Below are 12,544 nucleotides of genomic sequence, written 5' to 3' on the forward strand. Positions count from 1 at the left end.
TAACTTTCATTATAAACTTGTTTGCTTGGATTTATCTCATCACTTTTGCTTGGAAACATGCTTGGAAACTTGCTATGTAAGGTTGATACCTTTTATGTGTGCAATCTAGTACTCCAACTTCACATGTATCTTATTTCTACTCATACCACATCCTTCAATACAACTCTGCAAATGATTCATAAATCAAAAACTTATATATAAAAAGACTACAAAAGTCACACTAAATATATACCAATCACTTGAGTCAAGAGTATTATTTACCTTTCTATTCCAAAATTTGCATACGTGACTATTATGAGCATTCTATCCAAAGTTCGGGTTTGTTGCATTATAAGGGGTTGCTGAAACTGCATTTGCTGCATTGCACCAACCTGTTGCATCATCATCATTAGTAAAGAAGATGAATCGAGAACATAATTACCAGGCTTCTGCGGTAGTGACTTTGTCATTTCAACATTCAACGGCCGACTTAAAACATCCCTGTTAAACATAAACCAGTTATATAATTATTTTAAACACAAGTTGTTAACATCATATATAATACTTTATACCACTTGAATGTAAACCAGTCTATAACATAATCTAACTCAACTGTAAGTTGATTCTACCCTGACCTCTTAGAAGTAACACATTCATAGAACTCAACTATCTTTTAGGTGAGAAAAGTGAGAACAAAACCTTTTTGGGGAAACAAATTAAATGGTTATCACTAAATACATCAGAATCAAACAGAACCAGGTTACCTCAAAGTTCAATATTGAAGTTGAAAATTTTCCAAAAAACTTTTAATCCATGTGTTTTTTACCAAAAAAAAAAGTATAAATAGAATTTATATCTTCTTTAATCCACGTCCTTTTGTAAGCAACATAACCAGGAAAAAAATAATCAAAATATAAAACAAAAAAATTGAAAAAGAAATCAATAACTAAAGAAAAAGAAGGCAAGCAGCTATTCAAATTTGCACCGATTTTTAGATCAAGAATAAAAGAAAAGGTGAATGAGAAAAATTATAAGAGGGAGAGAGAGAGAAATAAGCTTCTCATGGAAGGAAGCTATTCAAATGGAAAGTATTCCCTTATATTTATCCATCTAAAAGCTTTTCTTAGGAAGAAACACAAATCAGTTTCTTATTTGACTTTGTGATTTGATAGTACATTGATTAGTTGGCTTTTTACAAGATTTAAATGGAAATTTTGAATTTGTGCATGGGAAACATATAAAGTAAACCTGCAACATGTTCCTGATCAACCTAGAACACCTCCTTTGTATAGTACATAATATCAAACCAACACAAAATCCAACCTAACTAAATAGTTAAAACAAAAGTAACCTCCTAACTAAGTCCCTAACCAAAATCTTATGTCATCAAATCAACACTTTATACTAACGTGGCCACTCTAATTACTTGACAACACTATTTTCTTAGGTCATCATCTAATCTCCTTTAGTAGTATTAGGAGATTAGGAGATAGATATGGAACCTTTACATACACAGCTTTGCATAACATAGAAGTAAGAAGTTACTCTTTTTTTTATGCCTAGTACTAATATAGAAACTTTTCATTCATTTCGTTAGATTTGGATCTAAGTATTAGGCCCGTCGTGATTTTATGATAAGTTGTTTGGTTTGATATAAAATGAGTTTTTCAACCTGGGCTTCATCCCAAGAGACATTAACGACACTTCGATAATAATGATATAATGTATTATAAATGTAGCCTTCAACAATAATAATAATTAATACGTGTGACAAAAATAACAATAGCAACAACAAAGTACAATTGTTGTCGAGCCGCAATCATCATGGATGCACATTGCCGCAAGTATTTTTTTTTAATTTTCTAACGATAGTTTCATAAACACAACAATGTAAATGCATATACTCTAAAAAAACACAAATAAATATAATGTTTAAAAAAAGAGGGCTGATTTTTACATTGTAAGTTTTACACCATACACAAATATTAATTAAGTTGACCAATATCCCCCGATTAAAACGGTTTTTTTTTTTTCGAAACTGGACACTTTTCAATCCCTTCCACCGTCTAGGCATCTATATATTCCCAAAAAGAGTGTGACAACCGTCATCTGAACGTATTTTCCGGAGTACTTTTACGGTCGTTTTAGTTCGTTTCGTTTATGTACGACATTAGACTTTAAGACTTTATTGATGGAATAAGTGGACTTATAGTTTATTCGGGCTTTACGAGCATTTAGACTTTAGAAAAATTGTGCGTGGACTCGAGGACATGAGAAATACTAGTTGTCTTGTGGAAATGCCAAAATAAATCAAATACTTTAAATTAAATCCATTAAAGATTTAATAAACAAATATGGTCATGTTTATATCCGTTTGAAAGCTATTAAAAAGTTACATTTTAATATGTCAACGAAATGAATTAACGGGACTCGATTGTTCTTGAAAAGTCGGGTTAAACCATTTTTGTAAAAGAAAGTCAAAGAAAGAGTAACTAAGGATATGGAAGTATAAAAACCAAAACCCTAAATTTCTAACCCTAGTATTTCATTTTTTCTCACACACACTTTATCTCCTCCTCTCTTCCTGTCTATGGCCGCCCCCTTCTCCTCCCTCTCTCTTTTCTCGGCCGCCACAAACCACCACACAACTGCCACTGACCACCCTCAAACCACCATCGACCACCTCCTTTTCTTCATCTTTTTCAAAGATTTTGGTAAGTGGTGTTTAGATCAAGTGTTTAAATGGTTATTTATCATCAAAAATCTCGAGTTTTCTTACATATATATATAGATATAAATCGGATATATGTATGTATGTATTTATTGAATTCGAAATCCTTACAAAGATATATTTTTAAACCCGTTTTTCATGATTATTTGTATATATATATGTAAATATATATATTTTCGGTGGTGTTGTATTTTTAGATCCGATTTTTTTATGACATTATATACATAAACCGTTTTTGCTATGTAACTAGAGAATTGAATTCGAAAATTTCTTGTTAAATACTTATATTTTCAGTTGTAAGTGTTCTATATATATCTATAGATCTGGAATTTATTACAAATATATACATATATTCGGTTTTGAATGGTGTACATGTGAATACATATCCGGATTTCTCTTAGATCCGAAAAGACATAGCACGAAAATCAATGGATCTGAAAACCTTATGTTCAAGAATCATCAAATCCGAATTGTTTGAACCGAGATCTCATAGATCCGTGAACCTTGAACCCGAAAACCTTAGAATCCGAAATATTAGACCCGAAATCTATCATCTTGGTATGTTTTGATTCTTGTTCTTAACTATTTAGGTCCGAAGATATACACTATACCCGAATATAATTTAGATCCAAAATTAAATGTGATGTTTGAGTTGTTCTTGGGTAGATTTAGTGTAGATTCGACTTGTATACGTGATTTTGGTCTGGAAATCGAGTTGAAATTGTTCTTGTGTTTGGATCGAGACTTGTTCTTGATTTTGGTTCGGTCAACGCCGGTCAAAGTTGGTCAACGGCAGATTCAAATGATATTTTTGGTCAAAATTAGGTTTTTGTTCATATATGGGTTGTAATTGGACTTTTTATGGTAAAATCGAATAAGGGTTTTGGAAAGTCAAAATGAGGTGTCAAGTCAAAATTAGGATTTTCTAGTCAAAAGTCAAAATTTGGGTTTTCTTGGTCAAAGTTAATTATGGGTAGTCATTTCGGGTCGTGTTTATAATGTAATCCAAGAATTGTCATGACATTGTTGTTTTACCGACTTATGACTATATATACATATTTATATGAAAGTACTTTATAATGACTATATATAAATGCAAAGATTAAAAGACTTTTTTTTTGGGTAAAAAGGTACTATCCTTTGGAATATGTATTATGAAAAAATAATAAAGAATACATGTATACTATGGGCATCCCCATAGGGGACTACACTAAAACCAGCTTTAGTGCACTTCCCAAATAACATAATACTTTTTAACTACTACTACTAAAACGTATAACCAAAAAACTAACAACCAACAAAATCTGAAAAAATAACTAAAGAATAACCTGTCATTATACTCTTTCGTTATACCAATTTCCATCCTAGTGCTCCTGAGATCTTCACAACCCAGATACAACACAAGACCCACTCCCATTAAAAAGCCCCTTTGATTTAAAATGATCCAAGACAAATATCCATGATGCCAGCACACTAACAAAAAACAATCCCCACTATAAAATACCATCCAACTAATACTAGATTTACAATAAAACCTCCAAAACACATTAGCACTATCATTCATCATGACACTATCCATTTTCCACTTTCTCTTTAAAGTTATGCTCATTAATACCCTAATTTAGGCCAAAATTCCACAATTTAGCAGCTTCTATAGCCTGCTGACTATACCTGAACTTTAATCCAACCAACCTTAACCTCACACTTTCTTTAATAAGACCACAAACAACATCCACACTTCTCCTTTTCCCTTGAAAAATTCGAAGATTTCTTTCCTGCCAAATAAAATACACATAAGCTCCCAACACAAGTCTTTGAATAACACTTCCAACAGACTTATTCATGGGCATTTCCTGCATAGTTTGAATCACCCTATCCCAACTGTTCGACACTCCATTTAACTTTGTCATCTTCTTCATTTCACACCATATTTCACAAGCAAAACCACACTCAAAGAATAAATGTTGGTGACTATCAGGCTGCTCATTACAGAAAGCACACAAGCAGCCATCCAGATTATTACCATAATACTTGTTATGGGTCTTTAGTCTATTCTTAATGGCTAACCATAATATAAAAGACTGCCTGGGGATACACTGACTATACAACACAAGCTTAGTCCATTTCTGCACAGGACTGACTTCACTATTAGTAAAAAACACTTCTTTGACTGAAAAGGGAACTGCTCTACCATATTCATTTTTCCAAAGAATTCTATCCATTCTATTTTGTGATAAAACAGGAGGTGGGAAATCAAGCAGCATGGGGAATTTTTCACATAATTCTGTAGGCCAGCACCACATACCATCTTTAACAATATCACACACCTTAGCATTAAATGGTAATCCTGCATCATATGCATCTCTATATGAAATAAACTGGCTTAAAGGGCCCAATTGATGCCAGTTGTCAAACAGAACAGAAGTACCAGACCCATTACCCAGTTTATAGACAAAATGATCCCTTAGCACCTCTCTATTCTTCAGGATTTGTTTCCATCCCCAACAAGTGTTATTAAAAGGGTATACATCCCAGAAATTTCTCTCTTTCATTCTCTCAGATTTCACCCATTTAACCCACAATGAATCCTTATTATTAATAATATTCCATGTGTGCTTAGACATCAAGGCAATATTCCAGGTGTGAAGAGACTTGATTCCCAAACCACCCTGAATCTTTGGTTTACACACCTCAGACCATTTTACTTTAGCCTTCCCTTTTTTCAACTCCCCATGAGACCACAAGAAACCCTTTAATAATCTTTCAATATCATTAGTGACCCCATTGGGTAAAATAAACACAGAGGACCAGTACACTTGCAGGGAATTCAAGACTGAATTAATTAACTGTAGTCTCCCTGCAAATGACAATGATTTATTTTTCCAATCTAACATTCTCATTTTCACCTTATCAATTAAGGGAATGCAATGTTTTTTATACAATCTGCTAGACAAAAGAGGAACCCCAAGGTACCTAACAGGCAATTCAGTAACTTTAAAGGGCATAATACCAGAGATATCACCTCTTACATTAGCCTTGACATTTCCAAAAAATGCAGAACTCTTTTCCATGTTAGCAATCAATCCAGAAGCTGCACTAAATTCTTCCAAGGCACTCCTTATAATGGAAACAGAATGTACATCAGCATGACAGAGAAAGAGTAAATCATCTGCAAAACATAAATGGGTTAGTTTAGATTTTCCACATCTCCAGTGGTACTGAAATTCACCATCATCCTCCCTTATTCTCCTTTTCACCATTAAAGTTAACACCTCCATAACTAAAGTGAATAGGTATGGAGATAGAGGATCCCCCTGTCTCAAACCTCTTTTTCCTTGAAAAAACCCTTTATGGTCACCATTTACACAAATTGTGTAAGCTGGAGTAGTGACACATTTCATTATCCAAGCAATCATGCACTCATGAAAACCAAAAAACCTCAAACATTTCTCCAAAAACACCCACTCAACTGAATCATATGCTTTCTGTATGTCAATCTTGAAAGCACATTTAGCAGGACCAGTATTTCTATGATAATTAATCATGAGTTCTTGAGTGAGCAAAATATTATCACTTATTTGCCTACCAGGAATAAAAGCACTCTGGTTAGCATCCACAATATTTCCCAAAAACCCCTTCAACCTATTAGTAAGAACTTTGCTAATGCACTTATAAAGTACATTGCAACAAGAAATGGGCCTGAAATCTGCAACATTCTTAGGGGTATTCTGTTTTGGAACTAAAGCAATTACTGTGGCATTTATCTCCTTTAACAGTTTACCATTCATGAAAAAATCCTTAATGGCAGTACACACCTCATTCCCCACAATATTCCAAGCTTTCTTAAAAATTTTTGCTGAAAAGCCATCAGGGCCAAAGGCTTTGTCATCATCAATATCAAACAAAGCTTCTTTTACTTCTTCATTTGTAACATCTCTACATAAAAAATCAGCTTCAGTTCTAGGAATCCTATTAATGAAAAGATTTTCAGGTTCAAAAATAGGCTGAACCTCTTTACTGGTGCCCAACACACTTTCAAAATGCTTCACAAATTGATCAGCCACTTGTAACCCATAAAAGCACTTCCCTTGCATGTCCTCCACCATTTCAATTCTATTTCTATTCAATCTACCTTTAACTGCCTTATGGAAATATTTAGTATTATGGTCCCCTTCTTTTAGCCAATCAACTTTGGCTTTCTGTTTCAAGAACAACTCCTCATCCTTTACAGCCTCCTTATATGCTTTAAGATACGTAACTTCCTGAAACCTAAGATCAGGATTGCCAGGATCATCTCCAATTTCACCTTGAATCTTTCCCAATTCATATCTTAGCTTTTTAACCTTCTCAAAAAGGTTACCCTGCTTATAATTAAGACTTTTCAAAGGTTTCTTCAAACTCTTCATCTTTGATACAACTGAATACATTGCACACCCACTCACTTTTTTATCCCATTCAGTCTTAACTAAAGGGATAAAATCATGCTTATTTGTCAAATAATTCATGAATTAAAAAGGCTTAGGTCCTGCCTTTTTCAATTCAGGGATAACTAGAACAGATGGACAATGATCAGATATCATAAATGGTAAAAACTGAGCATTTGCACATGGGAAAACAGCCATAAACGTTTCATTTCCCATTACCCTATCTAATTTTTTAAGGATACCATCAGTTCCTCCAGGAGCTTTATTCCAAGTAAACTTCAGCCCAGACAAACCCAAATCATCAATTTCAATTTTACTAACACACTCCCTAAATTCATTCATACTATTAGTCACATAAGAAGGACCAGCAGAATGCTCATCAAGATTTAAAGTTGCATTAAAATCACCCAATAAAACCCATGGGTCATTTTTAGCAAACTTCTTAAACATCTCTAGATTTCTCCACAACTCTCTCCTAGGTACCATTATGTGATAACCATAAACAATAGAACAATAGAAACCAGCACTGCCATTCAAAGGTTCTACATAACAATGAATAACTTGAGCATGTTATTCTATAACCATAAGTCTAACTGAATTGGGATCCCAACCCACAATAATTCTAGTTCCCCCTAGACAACAAGAAGTGTTAGAAACCCACTGCCAATGCCCTAACACCTTAGAACAAATACTAGCAAGTTTAGAACTAATAACATGTGTTTCTAAAATACCACATACACTAAAATTACCATTCTTCAACAAATTAACCACCTCATCTTGATTAGAAGACTTGTTTAGTCCCCTAATGTTCCAAGCTACTAATTTTAATAACATTTAAACAGATGGGGGGATAGAAATACCAGAATTCACTTGCTCACCATCTTGAGCAACTTCCTAATCATCCATCTTCATGAATTAGGCGGTATCACCCAAATCAGAATATACATCATCCTCCAATTTTTCTGGAGTAATGCCTTTAGTTGTACAACAATCAACATAAAAATCATACTGACCCTCAGCCCAATTAAAAATAGTCTGTTTGTCGGGAATTTTGCCCTCCTGCACAAAATTAGCAATTTCCTCCTTTTGAAAGTCATAAATGCCATAATTGTTATCCCATCCCTCCTCATATTCCATTTCTTCCTCAAACTCCTCAAGAGAACTGAATTTATTACTTGTATCCACCACTTCTTTATCAATGTTGTTCTCTTTATTCTTTTCATTATTTTTATCATTAACCACTCTATATACTTGCTTCACACCATCATTATTCTTAGTCTGCCCACCATTTACAGTATCATTTTTCTTATTAACACAAGAAGAAATAGCCACATTACTCTTATCCAAAACATTCCCCTTCTTAATTCTAGACTGAACAGGCCCCAAACTTCCAGATACACCCTTCTCATATAAGATATCATTACTCTGCTTCTTCTTATTTGGAACATTCTATAAATCAATTGGAAAATCGTTTCCAATACTTTCCTTTCTACCAATTCTTTCAAACACACTCCTTCTACCATCCTTATTCCCCTGCATCCCCTTTTTTAAATACCCATTCTGGTTTTCATTACTCTTTTGCTTTGACACCTTTTTTCTTCTTTCAACTTTCTTAAAACCATCATCCCCTTCCATATCATTATTAGTAACAATTCTATCCACAACATTAACCCTCAAAGCTTCTTTTGCAGCTTTAGCAGCTTTTTCTTCCTCAGTTCTTGGTCTAATTTTACATTGCTTAAAATTATGACCAAAAACCTTACAATGGGTACAAAGTGGTGGTTTCCACTGATATTTAACAGGAAATTTCATACAAGTCACTGGTTTCAATCTAGTGGCAGGGAACACTACTTCAACATCTTCAGGCAACTCCTCCCTTGCCTCAACCTCAACCAACACCCTAGCATAACCAAGCCTACCAGTTTTCAAAACACACCTTTCTTTAGTAACCTTATCCATAAGAATAGGCTTACCAATACAACTGAATAACATACTCAAATTTCTTGCAGTCCACATTTCCAACCCTAAATTATTAATACACACCCAAATTGGCAATTTACTAGGTTCAATTTTATCAACTGCCATCCCAGGCTCCCATTCATACACAAACAGAGGAACATTTCCAACCAACCAAGGTCCACTCTCCATCACTTCCCTCATTCGCTTCTCATTTTTAAACTTAAAGAAAAAATACCCTGCTGAGTTTTTTGAAACATTAACAAGATCATACCTCCTCCACATCCTTCTTAAATTAGCATTCACAAATTGAAAATCCATAGATGTACCAATGAAATAACCATACAAATGAAGAGAAAAGGTCTCACTACTCTTAGCAATATCATCAATAGAGAACAAAACTCTCTTCTTACCATCTTGACACTGAGTAAGAGGGATAAACTCCATATTAACCTCAATCTCTTCTTCCTTATCTTTAAACAGGTCATCAGCAGCTCTCTTATTACTATCCCATACATTACTCCCCATCTCAACATCAGCTTCATTATTAGTACAATCATTAACATTCAAACCCTTCTTCTGCCCTTCAATATTACCCCCCATTTCAACATCATCACCATTATCATTACCTTCACAGTCCTTATTTTCAAAAATATTCTGAAAATTCCCAACCCCATCAACCTTCTTTTTCTTATTAGCAATAATACCCTCCATTTTCAAACGGATTTGATCATTAACAATATCACTAACCTCCTTAATAACATCAGCAACAGGCATAGATGAAGAGGTAACAGGATTACTTACATTGCAATTTGGAGAGATATCTTTTTGAGAAGAATTCACACCATCAGACTTTGCTTCGAAAATATTGATCACGTCTTTTACTGGTGTCATCCCATCATCTCCACCGTTATTAGTCACTAACCCATTAAATTCCTTCAAGCTCATCTTCACTTTTGTTTGTTTCCTCCTTTTTTGAACCTTTTTTAATTCAATTTTCTTCAAATCTGAAGAAAACCTAGAAACATCCATGCCCGAATCCATAGCTTCACGAAGAATCGCCCTTCGTTCAGCTCTATTTTTAGCGGAATTCATAGATCCCATCGATCCTGAGTCTGAAAACCCAGAAACGGGGGTAACTAAAAAAATTGGATCTGGATTTCCTCCAGGATCCGGAGATAAATCATTCGAAACAACATAATTTGTTGAAGGATTCATCTCAAACAGTGAAGAATTACGAAATAAGATTAAAAGACTTGGTAAAGACTATATAAGTTATACGACATTTCGAACTTTGTATATATTTTATGATGACGTTTCATACGAAGATTTGAAGGGATATAAACAATAAAAAATAAAACGTAACATCGGAGTTAATATGGACATTAGACCTAAATATATATATATATATATATATATATACCGATTAATTAAAATGGACAATTTATATATATATATATAAAGACTAATTTAGTAAGAACATATATATATATACAAGGACTAATTTAATAAGAACATATGTATATATATACAATACAAAGATCAATGGACTCGAAAAGACCAAATAAGTTATACATTGGTATAATAGTAAGGGGGAAGGGAATATGAGGCTGTTAGGCACCTAAGTTGGGTGAAAAACCCCTCACATACCTTTTTTAAAAGGTAAAAATCATGGGGGGCCATGTATTTATTTAAAATATTAAAATATTAGTATGTGAGTGGTTTTTCAGCCAAGATGGATGCATAACAGCCTCATACTCATTTTTCCCATAATAGTAATTGATGACATTGATATTAAAATATGATTTTATTAAAAGAAGTATTTCTTTTGGACAACTTATAAGGACAAAGGGCTATTATATATATATATATATATATATATATAAAGACATAATGACATTTCTTAAGACACTAGTATATGACATAGACGTGTACAATTAAGTAAGTACTTACTGGATGACTTGTGGACAATGTAGGACTATTGGACAGATATTGAGCGTTTTTCAGGTGTACTGACTGTTCTTGTTCTTGTTTGTTGACTTAGGGTACTTATACTTGTGCTTCTTTCAGGTGAGTTTCGTAGCCCCTCTTTTTACATGTTTTGGGGTGAAAAGTATACTTGTTCTTTTTAAACAGTTTTGTCGATTTCTGTTTATGTTCAATATTGAGCCTGTGCGTATAGAGTTACTTATGCCATTGGACGTGCTTCTGTCTTGTCGTATGTATGTGATTATGTGTTTGTTATTGTGCTTAATGACGTGCTTAATTGACGTGCTTTTTGTATGTATTGGAGACTTGAGACTTTGGACTAGGGCAGGTACCGTAAGGCCGGACTTTGAGACATTTGGACTTATTATGGCGTAACTCTGCTCGATATATATTGAACTACTACTTGATTAGACTTAAAAGAATCGACAAAAGACTTATTTCTTTAACTAGACTTTTGACATAAAACCTACGAACTCACCAACCTTTGTGTTGACACGTTTTAGTATACTTTTCAGGTACTCAGGCTAATCAGGGATAAAGACTGTTATGCTAGGCTTGGACTTTGGAGATTAGTGCTCCTTCATTTATTGTCAGACTTTAAGGCTAAATACCTTGGATTATTTCCTTATGGACTTGGTTGTAATAAACTATTCTAGCACTATTATGACTTTGAACTCATGTTTCGGGAATATATTCATTATATTCTATTTCATTTAATATTATCTATGTAATTCCATGTCGTACTGTACTTTTCATGACACCTCATGTTTCCGTCAACGGTGGGGTGTTACAAAGAGATTATGTGATATTGTGATGTTCGGGAAGATAAGCAAAGTTAGAGTAAATTAGGAATAAGGCTAACATAAGGTATGAGAACTGTTGTAAAGAACTAATTAGAGAAAAAGATATTTAGAAGTATATTAGTAAAATACTGTCAATGTTCTATAAGCTAATCAGTCATTTTTATGTAAAAATCACCAAGCATTAGAAAAAGTCGGTGACAATCAATTAAGAATAGTCTTAAAATAAGAATACGGTGAGAACACTTAAAAACTACATTTTGATGCATTAAAAGTCCATAAAACTAACATAGTGTATAACTAATTATCAATATTTAAGTGTTTAACAACACATTGGTCTTTCAAAATCGAGAAAATCATATTTTTTGTTTTGTGCATCCATCTTGGATGCATTATAATTAAAATGATGCATCCAACAAAAAACGTGATTTTTTCGATTTTGACGGATCAATGTGTTGTTAAACACTTAAATAATGATACTTAGTTATGCACTATGTTAGTTTTATGAACTTTTAATGCATAAAAATGATGTTTTTAAGTGTTCTCACCGTTCTTATTTTAAGAGTGTTCTTACCGGAGTGTTACCCGCATGTTGTCGCAATTTCCCCCCTTTTTTTAAGTGCAAAGTCACAAATAGACAATCATAATCATTGTTAATCTCAAAC

Source organism: Erigeron canadensis, chromosome 3 (assembly GCF_010389155.1).
Source record: "Erigeron canadensis isolate Cc75 chromosome 3, C_canadensis_v1, whole genome shotgun sequence".
NCBI classification, from domain to species: Eukaryota; Viridiplantae; Streptophyta; class Magnoliopsida; order Asterales; family Asteraceae; genus Erigeron; species Erigeron canadensis.